Source organism: Canis lupus, chromosome 2 (assembly GCF_003254725.2).
Source record: "Canis lupus dingo isolate Sandy chromosome 2, ASM325472v2, whole genome shotgun sequence".
Taxonomy (NCBI): domain Eukaryota; kingdom Metazoa; phylum Chordata; class Mammalia; order Carnivora; family Canidae; genus Canis; species Canis lupus.
The window spans coordinates 82,801,934-82,819,377 of NC_064244.1; positions in this window are offsets into that span (position 1 = coordinate 82,801,934).

Genomic DNA, 17,444 nt, shown 5'->3' on the forward strand with positions numbered 1-17,444 from the left:
CCCCTCCAGGCCCCGCCCCCGCTGGCCCCGCCCCCTGCAGGCCCCGCTCCCACCCGGGCTCCTCCCACCCACCCGCCGGGCCGGCCCCGCCCGCGCCAGCCGCTCCGGCCCGGGACCCCGCAGCCTCCCTCCAGGGCCCGCTGCCCCCCGAGTCTCTCCCGCGGGCCTCAGCCGGGCCTGCGTCAGGCGGGCGGGGCACTAACTGGGCCGGACACCTCCCAAAGGTGACAGAGCTCGGGCGGCACCTCCCGCTTCTCGGGGATCCAGACCCCCCGGGGCGCCCTGCACTGACCTCGGAGCCGGACCTTCGGAGCATTAGAGCGTCCCGCGCATACAAGGCGGTTTATGTTTCCAAAATACACCTGCAGCTTAATAGCTGTGCGCTCTGTTAGCCGCTAGTACCACTATTCATGCGTTCACTTACCTTTAAACATTTTAAGATTTTTTATTTATTTATTAGAGACACACGGGGGGGGGGGTGGTTGAGAGAGAGAGAGAGAGAGAGAGAGAGGGGCAGAGACACAGGCAGGTGGAGAAGCAGGCTCCATGCTGGGAGTCCGAGGTGGGACTCGATCCCGGGTCTCCCAGATCAGGCCCTCGGCCGAAGGCCGTGCTAAGCAACTGGGCCACCCGGGCTGCCCACTTTAAACATTTTTTGTAAGTAGGTTGTGCCCAGTGTGGGGCGTGAACTGACCGCGGGAGATCAGGAGTCCTGCACTCGGCGGCCGAACGCCGGGCACACCTACCTTTAAACATCCTTCCAGCCCTTCTGCGGGCCCCTGCCCTGCCTTCCTTCTGAAGTCCCCCGCCAGGTGACTGACAGCACAGAGGCCAGGGCAGAAAGCCACTCAGGAAGGAGAGGGGCCCAAAGAGGAGCCGACCCAGGCCAAGGCCCCGGAGGGCTGGCTGGTTCCCTGGGCTCACACTGAGTACCCGCTCGAGCTGCCATCTTCACCCTCTTCCTTTCAGGGGCAACTCTAGGGCGAGGGCTGGCCCTGTGTGGACCCCCAGCCCTGGGAGTCCTCGCCCCCAGCACACAGGGCGTTTCCAAGGAGACTGCTCTGTTCCCCCCGTGCCCCCCAGGCAGGCTGCCCAACAGGTTCAGGGACCTCTCCTCTGGGCCACCAACCCCCATGGTGGACATGGCAAGGATGGTGCTGCTAGGTGCTGAAGGAGAAACTGGGAAGTGATCTGTGGGGTGGAAAATCCCACCTCCTGACCAGGAGTCTGGGAAATTACCTGGTTCCCAAACATTTCTGAGAGCAAGGCCATGTTGAGGGTGCGGCCAGCATAGCCCACTAACTCCACATAGAGACTCGGCCTCTGAAACTAGCTTAAAGATTTCTTCTGGCCCCCACAAGTCCCACCTGGAAGTCTTGAGGACTCCCTGATCCAGAACAGAGAGCCGAAGACCAGGAGGAGGGTGTCACCTGGTGGAAGCAAGGGCAAATGGTTCTCCATGGCTGATCTGCACACACCTCAAACCCAGTGGGTCCCACTGACTCTTCCCCTCTATGGCTCCCCATCCCAGTGAATGGCACCTTCACCGCTTAAACGTGGGGATCCTCCTGGGATCCACCCTCCCAGCCCAGCTCCATCAGCTGGACCCAAGGGGTGGGTGACAGCCTCGTCAGGAGGAAAGCAAACCCTCTCCCTAGTGATTCTATAAAGGGTATTTAGGGGCCCCCCGGGTGGCTCTGTCGGTTAGGGCCAACTCTTGATTTCCGCTCAGGTCATGATCTCAGGGTCATGAGATCGAGTCCCACCTTGGGCTCCGAGCTGGGCGTGGAGCCTGCTTGAGATTCTCTCTCTATCCCTCTGCCTTTCCCCAACCTCCCCAACCCCACTTGCGTGCGAGCACTCTCTCTTTAAAGGAAAAAAAGGGCGGCCTGGGTGGCTCAGCGGTTTAGCGCCGCCTTCGGCCCAGGGCCTGATCCTGGAGACCCAGATTGAGTCCCACGTCGGGCTCCCTGTGTGGAGCCTGCTTCTCCCTCTGCCTGTGTCTCTGCTTGTCTCTCTCTCTGTGTCTCTCATTAATAAATAAATAAAATATTTAAGAAAAAAATAAAATAAAAGGAAAAAAGGGGGTACAGTTAACGTATATACATATATATAATATAGGGTATTAATATACAGGAATTTGTTACAAAGATGTTAGAGAAATTGGAGCACCTGGCTGGCTCAGCGGTTGAGCATCTGCCTCTGGCTCAGGGCGTGACCCCGGGGTCCCGGGATCGAGTCCCACGTCGGGCTCCCTGCGTGGAGCCTGCTTCTCCCTCTGCCTGGGTCTCTTCTCTCTCTCTGTGTCTTTCATGAATAAATAAATAAAATCTCTTTAAAAATGTTAGAGGAATTAAAAGAACAAGTATGGGAAGGGGAGAGAACCCTGAGATTAGCCACTCAGAACCGCCGCCACCCCTGGGGCTGGAGGTGGCACCTCGGGGGCCAGGAGCCGGGGCATCGGGGAATCTGGAACCGTGGAGGACACGGAGCCACTGCAGGAGACCCCAGGAGAAGCACAAAGGAGGGAGACAGCCCGGCTTCCCCCTCCCGCCCTCGCACTGACCTCCCACCAGTGCCTCCCATCGGCCGAACCTAAGATGGAAAACATTTTGACAAAGGAACTTGGGAAACGGAGTTTGTGGGGTCAGCCCAGTGTCCAGAGAGCAGGGCAGGCGCAGGGCGGAGGCTGCTCTGAGCACAGGCCAGCAGCTGGCACAGGCCCGAGGGACGAGGCCCGCCGCCCGGTCCGGCCTCCGCGTGGGATCTCGGGCGCCCCCGGAGCCTGTTCGCGCACCTCGGCAAGTCCTGGGAACCCATCAGAGCTCCAGTCTCTTAGGGGGGCTTCTCCCCTTCTCCGGCTGAACCCAGCTCGGAAAGGACCTCGGAGGGGAGGATCTGGTGACTTCTGTCTTGACCCTGCCAGGCGTGGCTGGGGAGAGGCTTTGGGGAGCTGTTCCATGGCAGCTACAGTTGTCGCCCCCCCCCCCCCACTGGGGCCTCTTGGAAGCAGTTTCTGGCTCATTCTCTGGAGGCACATTCGTGGGGACCTTGAAGGCTTTCTGGATGACTCCTCTGACCACAGCACCCCCTGCCTGCACTAGAGATGCCCGAGCCTCCTGCTGCCCACCACTGTCTACATCCCCTTGTCTCCAACACAAAGGGGGGTCCTCCAGGCCTCTCCTGCTGAGGCACCGCCCCCGGAGGAAGCCCTTTGGGTTAGAGATGGCCCGAAGCTGGCTTCTCACCTGGAGTCCACGGTGGCCCCTTGCCCTTTGCCTGCAGCAGCCCGGCCGGCTCACACCTCATGCATCCTGTCTTGCTCCAGGGCGGCCACCTCGGGCCCATCTAGCCTCAGGCTCTAACTCATGTCACACACCTTTACGTGGGGTCCTGGGCACTCGGGAGTGCACAAGGGGCAAGGATCTCCTATCAGTCTTCTGGGCCCTAAACTCTGGATATCAAGCACCCCCCAGGCGGCTTCGCCCAAGATAAAGGGAAGCACCCCCTACCTCAAGAGGCAGCAAGGGGTGCTCAGCACAATGGCCATACCCTTCCCCAAATCCCTTCTCTTAGAATCTCCAAACCTAGTATCTTCTTCTTTTTCTTGATTTTTTAAATTCCTGAGAGACACACAGAGAGAGGCAGAGACACAGGCAGAGGGAGAAGCAGGCCCCCTGCGGGGAGTCCGATGCGGGACTCGATTCCTGGACCCTGAGCCGAAGGCAGACGCTCAATCGCTGAGCCCCCCAGGTGTCCCCAACCCCAGCATCCCTTTTGCCTGGGGATGGGCAATGGCAAATGCTGGGCGAACCACGTGGCATTCAGTCTGTCAGAACAACTGCACGGGTGGCCCGGAGCTCTCTCTTCGAGGTGGGGTTTGATCCTGGCACCCACCATATTGTACCTGCCACCGGGAAGCTGGTAAACGGCAGCGACAGCACAGGAGCCCCCTTCACACCCGGCCTCAGTCTGGATCGCCCCTTCCTACTGCCTCACAGACCAGCCCTGGCTTTGGCCTTGGCCATTTCTCACTTGTGATGCTCCAGGGGCCTCTCACCTGGTCCTCTAACCTGTCCGGCCCTCTAACCTGTTCTCCGTGGCGTGGTCGGGGCCAGCTCGCAGAAGCACGAGGCGGTCATGTCGTCTCCCCCTGACTCAGTATCTGAAATCAAGGGGCGATGTTTGGCCCCTGCCCAGCAAGGGACGTCTGCCAATGTCTGGAGACGTTTGGGACTGTCACGATTGCAGGGCAGGGTGGTGCCGGTGGGCAGAGGCCAGGGTGCGGCTAGATGTCCTAGGACACACAGGGCAGCCCCACACCAGAGAAGCATCCGGCCCAAAATGTACGCGGCGCCAACACTGAGAACGCCCGGGGTCCTCGGCGCCCTGGCCTGTGGCTCCCTGCGGCCTTCGCGATTGCTCGGATCTCCCTCCGAGCGAGATGCTGGAGGCTGCACATCCCGGCCCAGACCGTCTGTGAGGCACGTCCCCCCGGCCCCATACTCTAACCACCCTGGGCTCCCTGGATGACCTTGAGTCCTCTCCTCCGTGCCCTGGTCCGTGGGCGCTGCTCTGCCCGGGGATCCTTCCCCTTCCATCTGCTTGGTGATCACCTACTCGATCACCTTCAGCTCGAAGCCCAGCTCCCTCTTGTGAAACTTGCCCTTAACCACATCCCAGCGAGCCAGGCAGGGCTCGGCACTCTCACGGGCCTCCGGCAGACCCTCACCTCCGTAGGTTAGCTGCTTACACGTCCCTCTCCTCTCTTAGTAATTGTGATACTAGCAGTTATTGAGAGTCACCTCTGGGCCCAGTGACTTGCAGACATCGCCTTGCCACGCAGGGGCCCAGCTCCCGGGCGAGCTTACACGCGTGAAGGGCACCGCACTCCAGCCGAGCCGCCCCTGTGGCCAACGAGCTCTGCGCAGCCGGCCGCGCCTCACGCCACCGGACGGGGTGGTCCTGGAGGACAGAGGGGTTTGCTTTCCACCGGTGACCGGGTGATACGCAGAGGAAGGGGCCCAGTAAGGTTGCACGATGTGAGGCGACGAGCGTGCACGGGAGGGGAGAGGGGGGTGCAGAAGTGAGCGAGCCAGCGGATGTCAGAGTCGAGGCCCAGGAAGCTGGTCCGTCCCAATCCCTCCCAGGCCATGCAGGGCTCAGCCCCCAAAGCCCCACAGCGCAGGAAACCCCACTGTTTTTGCTCCTGGGTAACGGGGAACATGCAGGTTCCTGTAGACAGGACCGGGGCCCGCGGGTCCCCGACGCAGGGGCTGCGTGCATAGTTTGGCTGCATGTCCTCGGCGTGGGCCTCCCCGGAGCCTTTCCTCCCTACCCAGCACAGCCTGCGGCCCTCGCAGGGCCCCCCACCATGTCACCCCCCCGAGTCGATGACTCTGCTTTGCAGGCAGGGCTAGTGGAAGGCACCGGGCCCAAGAACAGCCCGGCTGCCCACCGACACTTACTGGGCACCCCCTGTGTGCCAGGCGTCTGGAGGAACAGCTCTCCAGCCTCGGCCAGCATCAGAGTCACCTGCAAGGCTTGTTCAACATGCAGATTCCTGGGCCCCGTGTCTGTGGAGGGCCCTAGGGCCTTCAGGTGACTAACGGCTACCTTTTGGGAAACACAGAGGGTTTAGCTGCAGCAGGTGCTGCGGCCGGGGCGGTTTGGAAGGCCGAGCTGTGGTTGGGTGGGGAGTGGCAGCTCACACTCGGGGGAGGTCTCAGGACTGGCTGCAAAGCCAGCTCCTTCTGACCTGGTCCGGGCCCCACGGGATCCTGTCTTGCAGGGGAGCCTGCCGCCCTCCCCCCCAACCCTGCCGGGCCCACCACCAGGGCCAGCGCCCTTCTCTCCTCCCACCGCCCTGCTTATCTCAGCGTCCTATAATGCTCCGGGCCAGCCCCTTGATGACTCATGTCCTAAAATCACGAACAGGAAGTAACACTTGGTGTTAGCCACAGCCCTGAACTGCCTCCCTGTCGCCTCCTGCCAGCCCAGGGCCATGGCTTGGGCTACTTGGGCTAAGCTGGCCCTACCGAGCAGCCCCCCGCCCCAGCGTCCTTCCAAAGGAGAGGAGGGCCCTCAAGAGGACGCCCAGGCCGCAGGCAGAGGGGAACCCAGAGAGCCTCCGGTCCTCCCCCTCCTCCCCCAACTCCGCCCGAACCTCCCTGGTCTAAGTTGCCTCTTCTCCAGAACCAACCCCCAAACCAGCCCCAACCGTTCTGAAGACCCCCGGTTTCTAAACCCCACAAGTGGGGCCAGCTACGCTTCCGGGACTTCTCATTGCAGCCCCTCCCTGTGTGACCTCGGCCCCCTGTTCCCGGTCTCTAACCATCTCTAATCGTCTCTAACCCAAGGGAGCTGTGAGCTAGATGGTGGGGGGGAGGCTGATCTCATCCTCAGGGCCGCCTCTGCGTGATGGCAGCTGCCCAGGAAGGGCCCCGTGTTCACGGGGAGTGTGCCCTGCACGCGGGCTCGGGCGCCGGGCTCGGGCAGCACGCGGGTCTGACCCAGCAGCCAGCCACCAATGTGCTGGGTGGGGAACCGGGAGCCACACACGGTCCCCTGCTCCGCGGCCGGCTGTGGACGAGGACCGCGAGCCCCTCCTGTCCTGCCTGGAGGATCCTGATTGTCCTGAGACGTGGGGAGAAGGGCTGGAGCGGGGCTGAGCTGGATTCGAATCCCCGCCTGCCAGGGTCCGCAGAGGGTGCACCCGCCGTGGGAGCGCCTGGGCCCCGCAGGACCCCACTGATGAGACCGCCCTTCTCCTGCCGCAGCGCCCGCTTGCCGTCTGCTGCACCCATCTCTCTTTTCACTCTTCACCTCCCATTATTTTTGTTTAGATTTTTTTTTTTTTTAATTAAAAAGCGCACAATCAGAAACAGCCACGTTCGCACTCCCCGGAACTGACCAAAGTCGGCATCCGAGGCTGTCCTCGCACCTCTCCGACCTCCTGTCGGGACACCTCACCCCTCCGCCCTGCTGCCTGGTCCTGAACACGCAGAGCACGTTCCCACCAGACCTTTGCCCTTGCAGTTCCCTCCGCCTGGATCACCCTTCCTCCAGATACCTGCATGACTCACTTCCTCTCTTCCGTCCAAGCTCTGCTCAACTGTCACCTCCTCAGACAGGCTGCCCTGACCCCCTAACACAGCTGCTTTGCTTTTCTTCTTCGCCGTCATATAATTTCTGTTTGTGAATCGTCTCTGTCTCTCCCGAGAGGGCAGGAACCTTGACTGCTTTGCTCCCCCCTGGGTCCCCAACACCTAGAAAAGCTGCACAGACACCAATTATATATATACACACTGAACAGTGGGTTCTCAGATTTTGTTGAATTATTTTTGCTTCGCCTAGCTTTGATCATTAAGACCGGAGCCCAGCTTGACTCCCACTTCTCATCTTTCTCCGGCTCCCCGAGGCAGCTGGTGCTCTGAGTGCGCCCTACATCTCTCTAGTCCCTTCTCTGCCCTCGGGTTGACACAAACAACAGGGAGGACCGTTCTCTATCCGGGCCTCTGCAGCTCCGCCAGCGGCAGAAAGCCAGGCTCACCTTCTGCCCCTCCACGGCTTCCCCTCCCCTTGGCATGGGTTTCTGAGAACTTTCCGTGTGATGAGCTCAGGCCTGGCTCCGTTCTTTGCACCTGCTGCGGGGTGCTGGGCCGCCTGCCCGCCCCACACGGTGCTCCCGGTCCCTGTGAAGGGACGGCCAGGGGTGGGGGCGGTGGGGGGGCTGGGCTCTGCTCCGCCCGGTCCCTGCTGGGGGATCCCCATCCTTGGGCCTGCCTCCCTGAAGCACAGGATGGAGCTCCTCCTAGACTCCTCGGTCATAAACCTAGAAAGTTGAACTGCCAGGCGGTGGGGTTTGCACATTTTCATTTTCACTAGGTCCTGCCAAATCCCTCTCCAAGGGGCTGTACCCAGTTACACTCCCTCCGGCGGCCTGTGGGACTCCCACGTGCCCCATGTGCAAGGACCTTTGATCTTGTCAGTGGGTTTCCTTTTATAGCCCTTCATATTGTCAGAGCGCTTTCAATTCTCCTCCCTGCTTTCAGCCTCGCCCTGGCCCTGAGAACATCCTTCTCACTGGAGGGATGAGGGCCCCAAAGTCTCTGGACCCCAGAACCCCCCAACCCTTAGGACCCTGCAGTCCCCAACCTCCTAACGGCCACCCACCTGCCACACGGCTCTCCAAAACCCCCTCCTCGCCCAGTTTCACGGTCTCCCCTTCGGGCCCAGGGGAGCTGGGAAGCAGCTGGTCCCCACTTTCTCGTTACACAGGCAAAGACACAATGGCCCCCTTCTGCCCTGCGGACACACCGAGCCCTGGCCTCAGTTTCCCTGCTTCCCCTGGGCCCCCTTGGAGTTCTCCACCCCGTTACAGACAGGCTGCTCTGGCCTGGGCAGGAGGGCTCCCCCCAACATGCCCCCCCCCCCGTGCTGTACGGATGGAGTTCCCAGGTAGCTCACAACCTGCCAGCGGCTGTGAATGGACCCTGCCTTGCCGGCTCCTCTCTGGCTGTCTCTCAGGGCCTCACACCGAGCGGTTCAGCGGATCCCACTCTTCCAAGCAAAGCTCTGCGCCTGCTTCCTTTTTTCCCCAATCTCTGCTCCCCTTCCCGTCCCAGGCTGAGCTCCATAGGGCATCCCGTGGCATCGGTGGGGGGTTTGGATTCCTCTGCGGCGGGACTGCTGGGTCCGGGGTGGGGGGAAGCGTGTGCCTATTTCCCAGATCCTGCCGGAAGTCGCCCCAGGACGGCCCCACCGGCCAGGGTGAGAGGGTCCCACTTCCTCACGTCCCCCCCCACCTCACCGTCAGCCAGCACTCTGATTTTGGCCAATTGGATGGGTGTGAAGTGGAACCCACTCTGGTTGCATTTGCATTTCTCTGAACATTCGTGGGTTTGAGCACCTCTTCAGTACTTGTTAGTCATTTGGGTTTCCCCTTCTGTGAACTGCCGATTCACATCCTTTGACCGTATTTCTATTATTTCCTGTCTTTTTCTTGTAGATTTGCAATAATTCCCTGTATATTCTAGATATTAATCCTTGTCATTTTTAGACATCACAAACACTTCCCTCATTCTCTCACTGGCCTGGTGTTCTTGGTTAGGGCTGTTGGAAATATATATATATATATATATATAGTCTTTCTTTTTAATGGAATAAAATACACCAATTTTTTCCCCATTTGGATCTCCATCAAAAGGTCCTTCCCAACCCTAGGATAGAGAGGTACTTTTCCATAATTCTTCTCATTCACTTTATGATTTTTATCTCTCCCATTGAGGTCTTAAATCCAACCAAATTGGTCATGGTGTGTAAAATCTAGAGACTTGACTTTCTCCAGAGTGAGCTGGTCTGTCGTCTCCCACTGGCCAGAGCCCATCCTGTAATCCCCGATCATCATTACAAGGCTCTATGGCTGGATTATCTCCTGCCCCATTGGTCTTCTTGCTCCTGGGATGGTCCCACATGGTCGTTATTAGTAGAGCTTTGTCGACTGCTTAGTATCCTGTAGAGTGAGGCCCCCTTGCTCTTCTTTTTCAAAACTGACCGATTTATACAGGGTTGTTGGTTCTTCCGTACACATCCCGAAATTCACCTGTAGCCTCTTCAGGCGCCGGTTGTGATTCGCACTGAATTCATGGGTGACCGTTGGAAGGCAGCTGACACCACGGCAGCACCGATGCATCGCACTGTCACCACGCTGTGTCCTGCGCTTTTTGGGAGCATCTTCTATGTCTTTTTATATGTTTTTTTATTTTCCTCTGGACACTCGGGTGTGGCCGGGTGATGGGCGCCAGCAGCCCCCCCAACCCGCCGCTCCGCCCCCCTGGCTCCCTCTGATCCCTGCCGTCTCTCCGGGTGAGCTCAACGGCGGAGCCTGGTGGCCCTATGACATGATCCAAGAGATGACCTTACGCGGCTCACCCAAGTCCACACAGCCAGCAGAGTGGGAAACCGTAACATAGAACAAACGGATATTAGGACGAACCTCAAAATCCGAAAAACTCCGTTTCCCAAGGGATTTGCCTGCAGGCCTGAGGCAGCGGCCCGCTGGGTTGAGGCCCCCACTCATCTGCAGCGGCTCCCCTTCAGTGGTGGAGGCCCCGGGGTTTCTCCTGCGGCCTGAGCAAGACCTTCTCCAGGCCGCCCCTTAGGAAGACGTGGACTTCGGGGCCCCCCACCCCCATCGCCCGGAGCGGATACCTGCTTGGTGGCCCCAGCTCTTCAGACGAGCCCCGCCAGAAGGCAAAGCCCGTACCTGTCACATCCTTGGCCTTTTCCTAGAGAAAATAGCTTTTCCAAACCTGTCCTTACCTCACCTTCCCAAAGGCTTCATCTACGCGCCTTCCCAGAGGGCTCCCTCCTGGACCCCCGGGCGGTTTGGGCATAAACCCCGTCACCTCAAAATGCGATGCTTTCCTCCTCTAATGTGAAGCCATCCTTCACGGCTTCGCTCCAACCCCCCACCTCCTCCTTGAAGCCCTCCAAGATGTCTCCAGCCCACGGGGGTCTCTTGCCATCTCTATAGAAAGTCTGGCATTGAAAAAAAATTGAAAATGAGCTAAACCAGAGACTGGCAAATTTTCTTTCTTTCTTTCTTTTTTTTTTTTTTTTGTTTTTGGCTGTAAAACTCTTTGTTCCAGTAGAATTTTAGGTGGAAAGATAACAGTTTTCTCATCGCTGGGCTCTGGATCCTAACTCTGCCACTCGCTGGCCGGGTGACCGTAGAAGAGTCACTACACCTCTCTGAGCCCAGTTTCTCGATCTGTGAGAACTACACCTGCCTGCGGAGGCTGCTGTGGAGAGTAAACATGATGATACGTGAGAAGCAGCTGGCACACAGCGAACGATCGGTAACGAGGATCATTAGGACAGAAAGCTAGTTTGAGAAAGAGACCCAAGGGCAGCGACTTCATCTGAAGGGCGCTTGGAAAGGCCTGCCCCCCACTAACCTGGCTCACTCCTGAGTCCGTCCCCAGAACCCTAAGATCCCAGGGTCTGGATCCAGGATCCCAGAGACGTAGAATAATGCACATCATTTAAAATTGAAATAGTCAAAGGTGATTCCCTAATACAGCACAGATTTTGAGAAGGAGCAGGTCTGTTGTGTAAAATAAAAGAGCAAGAGACGTGCCTGCCTGGCTCGGTCAATAGAACACACAATTCTTGATCTCGGGGTCACGAGTTCGAGTTCCATGTTGGATATAGAGATGACTTAAAAATTTTTAAAAATTAAAAAAAAAAAAAAGAATAGGGATGCCTGGGGGAGCTCAGTGGTTGAGCATCTGCCTTCTGCCCAGGGCGTGACCCCAGGGTCCTGGGATCGAGTCCCACATCGGGCTCCCCGCAGGGCGCCTGCTTCTCTCACTGCCCGTGTTTCTGCCTCTCTCTGTGTCTCTCATGAATAAAGAAAATCTTAAAAAAAAAAAAAGAATAAGAACTAAAAGAAAAAAAAGTAAGAACTAAAAGCAGGAATGCTCTAGAAGTTCCATGCAGAATCACTAGGAGCAGATCCCTCAGTGGCGGCTCCACAGAGGTGAGGTTCAGGTGCACGGTCCCCGTCCTGAAGGGCTAACGACTTATAATTGTGGGATAGAAATGTCTTGACCCGTGTGAGGAGGGCTACGGACAAAGACCCATAAGGATTACAACCATGGGTGGAGAAGTTTTATTTTGTTAATAAGTCACTGAAGATAATTCTTAAAAATTATTTAAAAGAAAGGAAAAAAACCCACATTTTGAAATGGTTATAAGGGGTTTGGAATCGTGCATGATTTTTACTATTTTCCTTTACTTTGGCTCTGTTTATTTAGTCCTCCCCCCAAATTATGTTTACTTCCAAATTATATTAAGGGTTTTGGTTTTCATTTTAATATATATATTTTTAAGATTTTATTTATTTATTTGAGACCGGGAGAGAGAAAGAGAAAGTGTGTGGGGAGGTGCAGGCTCCCCCAGAGCAGGGAGCCCCATGTGGGGCTTGATCCCAGGACCCCGGGATCATGACCTGAGCTGAAGTCACTTAGACACCCCATGGCACCCCTGTTTTGATACTTAAAGTACCAGCAGCCCGGGTTCTAGTTCAGAGGCCAGTGACCTCAGACACGTCCCTCGTCTGTGGGTCCTGGTCCCCCGTCTGCCCTCTGCGAGGCAGGGGCTGTACGCGGCTCTGAGGTCCAGGGGTCACGACTCGTGCTGCACATGGGCCTCTTGGGCACCCCACTGCTTCAGGCCGGGTCGGGGGGCCGCCACACTTCCAGCTGGCCCGGGGCCAGGCGGCCCGGCCCAGGATCTTCTCCTACCGAGGCCCAGCTGGGAGCCAGAGTGGCCAGGCAGCGAAGGGGGGGGCAGCGCTGGACACGCCACGTGGCCCTGAAGCCACCTCCCCACGCGGCGCCCAGCACGCGAGACCGCGTCAGCAGGGAGCGCACGGCACCGAAGTCACTGACCTCATTTTCCCGGTAGGTTTTCCCTTTCCCCGATTCAAAACGAGGAAGAAATCATCTTTCCCCCGGTACAATTTCCCAATCTTCATCAACTTCGAAGTTTCCGAGCACACGCCCACCAGCCAGCCCCGGGCCGGGGGACAGGGATGACTTCGGGGCAGAGGGACCTGGCTCAGGAGCCCGGGACGACTTGGGGCCGCCCCTTGTCCGCCACACGGGGCTGTCTGTGTTCAGGACTCGCTCCCCGGGACCGGAGCCCCTCACCGCCCCCCCACCCAGGCCTGCCCACCGTCCCTGCAGGTGCCACACACGCTTACTGGCCGCGCCCTGTCACCCCAGCCTCCGGAGCCGGGCTCGGCCAGGCGCCCAAATGAGGACCCCAGGAAACCCGAGCTCCTGGGAAGTGACGGGGGAACTTCAGGCACTAAGAAGGCATCAACTTCGCCACCACCTGGCCTGGGGTCGGGTCCTACTCAGGGCACTTCCGGCCACGGGATCTTGACCGTGACACGCGGCTTCGTGTCCCGGGGCCTCGGCCGCCCCCTCCCCAGGACGGGGATGAGCAAGGCCCCGCCGCCGCGCTGCTGCGCAGACGGGGTCTGAGAGCCACCGGCCCGCACACGGCAGGCACCTGGCCACGGCCACGCACGGGCCCGCGGGGCGCCCGGGGAGCTTCCCTGCCGAGGTCCCGCGCCCAGCCTCGCCTTCCCTCCGCACGCCAAGGAAGGTCCCCGGGCCGCCGGTCGGCAGGTCCCCCAGGAGGCTGCTGCGCCTTCCCGCCCAACACGCGGAGACAGGGCGCAGACACGGGCACCCCCGACCCGCCCGCGCTTGGGTCTCCAACGCCCCCACCCCTGCCGGCCTCACCTGGCGCCCCGGGGCGCACTGCCGCTGCGGCCACGTCTGCAGGGACAGGGCTGTCCCCACCGCAGCTCACGGACTCACGGGACAGGAGTGAGCCTCCCGCCGGACAGCTGGCGCCAGAGGGGCAGGCGGGCGCCCCAGGCCGGCGGTGCCACATGCTGGACGCCGGAGCCCCCACCGCCCCGTCCATGGGGGGCCCCGCCCCAGCCCCTGCCTGGCTCCGGGCAGCTCGCTGGATGGACAAGGTCAACTCGTCACAGAGAACTCTTGGGAGGCGGCCGGAACCAGGCCTCTGACCCCTGTCACAGCCAGGGCTGGGGGACCTGGGGGGACGCAGAAGTCCCGCCCCCGGTCAGTCCTGGGAGGCTTCCTGGGGGAGGAGAGCACAGCTGAGGACGGAGGCCTGGGACTGGGGCAGTGGGCTGCGATGTCCTGGTGACACGTGCCCCTACCCCAGTGCAGGCCCGGGAGGGGCGGGAGGGGCTGGGAGGGGCCGGGGCACAGCCGGTTCCAGAGGCTTGGGGTGTGGGGGTCAGGGCGGCAGTGGGGCAGAGCCGGCCTGGGAGGCAGGGCAGGTGCAAGCCCGGAGGTGCACTGCAGGCGCCCGGCTTCCCGGAACCCGGGGTCAGGGACGGGGTGCGCAGGGCCTGGGACTCAGGCGGCCACAGCCCAGGGGGCGGGGGGGACACACGGGCCGCAGCCAGGTGGCCGGGCAGGCCTGCTGGGAGCCGGGTGACAGCAGGAGCCCCGCCCAGTGCGCTGCGCTGCGGCCTGGCCCGGAGCCACCTCCTCGGTCCCGGTACCCTGCTCCCCCAGGAGCACCCCCCTTCCCCCCCTCCCTCCACGCCGGGGCCGCGGGAACTTCCTGAGCAAAGTGTAATCGCAACGAAAAACAATGTCCCTGCGACAGCCGCTTGCATAACCTGCCCACAGCTCTCGGTGACTTCCTGGCCAGGCGAGGTGCAGCCCTGAGCTGGGGGGGCCCCACCCTGCCCGGGAAGGGGCCAGACCCTGCCCCCCCGCCCCGCTCGGGGGAGGCCCAGCAAGGGCTCTTGCAGCCTCAGTTTCCCCATCTGGAACCTGGGGTGTGGGAACCGATTATCTGGAAAGCCTCAAACATTCTAGAACCACATGGAGGTCGGCTTGCTTTTGGGCCCGCCGCTCTCCGCGCGGGGCCTCCGGGCGCTCGAGCTCCGCACACCGAGGGCTTCGGTCCCAGTTCCGTCCGGGTGACCTGCGACAGTGCTTGAGCTTCCTTGAGGCAACCGGGGCGACAACCACCAAACTACGGAGGGGACAACCTGAGGTGCTATGGAAAGCGTCGAGCACCGTGCCTGCCACGTAGTACGATCTCGGAATTCTGCGACGACCCGGGGGGCGTCTACACCTCCTCTGCCCTGAACCTGGGCTCTGCGGCTGCGCTTGACCCTGCGCATGTGGCCAGGGCGAGGCTGTGCCGGCTACTGGGCCCGCTTCCTACGCCGGGGGGGCTTGCTGGGGAGCGGCCGCCTGTGGCAGAGGCGGAGCCGCCCCGGGGGGGATCTGGGGACAGAAACCCCCAGGCGGTGCCCACCTGCCTGCGCCCTGGACGTGTGGCCCCCGGGCCAGCCGGGAGCAGAGCCGCGCTTTCCCGCCCAGCCCAGGCCACACTGTGGGCCTTCGAGTAAAATCAGCGGCGGGCGTGGGCTCAGGCGCTCAGCCCCGAGGGCCCCGGGGGGCGGCGGGGGAGCGGGCAGAGCAGGTCGGCCGCCAGCTGCGAGGTTCGGGAACAGGGCCCGAGCGGCCACGCGGCAGGAGGTAGGGCCGGGCCTCGGCACTGGGTAAGGCCCCACCCGATGACCCGCTGCCCGCGTGCAGAATCGGCTACATCACGTCACACGGAAAACACGGGGCCCCTTGTTCAAAAATGATTAAGTTTTCCAGGCAGCACGGCGGGGTGCTGCACCCAGCGCCAGGCTCCGGGCACTCGGAGGCCGTGGGGCCGGTCTGATGGGGCTGCCCCGACTCCTGCGGAGCTGCCTATAACAGGAACCCCGCTCACCACTGCACTTACTTTTAACACCAAATTAAAATAAATAAACGGAAGCATGAAAATCAGCCAGGAGTCTTTACCGTCCACCCAGACTGGACCGAACCCCCCAGCATCCTGCACCGTGTCTGCCTCCCCACAAGGGGGGCCCTCAAAACCAACCTCGGGGACACCTGGCTGCCTTAGGGCTCAGGGCGTGACCCCAGGGTCCCGGGATCGAGTCCCACATCGGGCTCCCTGCATGGAGCTCGCCTCTCTCTCTGCCTGTGTCTCTGCCTCTCTCTGTGTCTCTCAGGAATAAATAAATTTTTTTTTAAAAATTAAAAAACCAAAAAAAAAAAATTAAAAAACCAATAAACCGGGATCCCTGAGTGGCGCAATGGTTTGGCGCCTGCCTTTGGCCCAGGGCGCGATCCTGGAGATCCGGGATCGAGTCCCACGTCGGGCTCCCTGCATGGAGCTGGCTTCTCCCTCTGTGTCTCTGCTCCTCTCTCTCTCTCTTATCATAAATAAATAAAAATTAAAAATAATTTTTTTAACAAACCCAACCTCCTCCTTACCTCCCAGCCATGGTGAGCTGGAGGTGAGAGGAAATGGGTCCAGAGGGCAGGAGCCGGATGATCACCTCGACACAGACGCAGCCCCGCGGGGCGAGGGCGCCTCCGGGGCTGTGGCTGCGGGTCAGCATGTCGGCCCCTCCCGGGCCCCAGCCCGGCCAAGGGGGCGCGATATTCGGCCTCTCGGCTGTTGCTCGTGGAGCCCGGACACAGAGGGGACGTGGCAGGGCTGGGGCTCCCCCATAGCTCCTGCAAGGCCCACACGGCCTGCCCGCCCTGCGCCCCCAGGCAAGCACGTGCCCCGGCGACCCGTGCACCCCACCAACGTCCCGAGGGCACTGGCACCTGCGGGTTACAGACCTAGGACACGGGTGGGGGGAGGAACACGGGGCTGCAACTGCCGGAGCAGGGACAGGCCCCGACGGATGGAAGGGGACGCGTGTGCCAGGACGTGGGGAGACCCCGTCCCCAAACACGGACACACTCCAGCGTCTCCCAGGGGGTTTGGGTGTGGGGTCCCCCTCTCCTGGAAGTCACCCAAAGAAAGGGGAACCCAGACTCCCGATTCCCGGCCTCCTGCGGGGACAGCAGCCGGGGGACAGCAGATGGGGGACATGAGCCCTGGGGACACCCGCCGGACCGTGCCGCGCCCCCAGTGCTGCAGCGCGAGCTCCTCCGACCCAGGGCGCCCCCGCGACCCCCCGCGACCCCGTGTCCTCGCACGCGGCCTCCGGGGCGATCTGCGCAGCCCGGGGGCCTTCTCGGCGTCTCCACCCACGCGGGACCCGGGCCAACCGGGCAGCGTGAGTGCGCGGCCCCCCCCCGGCCCCCCCACGCGGGCCTCGCTCGCCTACGTGGTTTGGAGAAGGGAGGGAGGGGAGCAGGCGAGGGGCAGCGGCGGGTGCTCGGGCGCGGGGGTCGCCCGGCGGAGGGACCCGGGGCACGGGGGAGGCCGCGGCCGGAGCCATCTACCCGCCGGCCGAGGACCGTGACCTGGGGCTCTGTGGGGCACCCCGCGGAGCGAGGGGGTCTGCCCCCCGTGGGGGTCCCGCTGCATCCCAGCCCCGGGGAGGCCGGAGCCCACCCGTCGAGCAGGAAGGGCCGCTCCCCGAGGGCACAGGCTCGCAGCGCCAGGACGCGAGCGGCCACGCAGCAAGCACGAGCCCGGGCCCTGCGGAGCGGCGGTGCCGGCGCCCTGACCTCGCACACGGGCCGCAGCCGGCCCAGCGGGACCCGCACGTACGGCCGGAGCCCGAGCCCCCCCCGCCCCCCCAGGTCGCCCGGCCCGCACCGGCCGCCTGCGCCCCTCGGCCCGGCCCCGCCAGGTGTGCGCCCAGCACGGGGCCGCCCGGGTGAGGCGCCCGCCGTGGGCTCCGCTCAGCCGACCCGACGCTTGGGCTGTTCTCCCGGGTCGGTCTCTGCGTAGCTCTGCACCCCCACCCCCGCCGTTACCGCGTACGGGACAGAAAAAGGGGGCGGGGAGAGAGCCCCCCCCCACCCCGGGACCAGCCGGGGCAGCTCCTGTCCCTGCACAGGTGC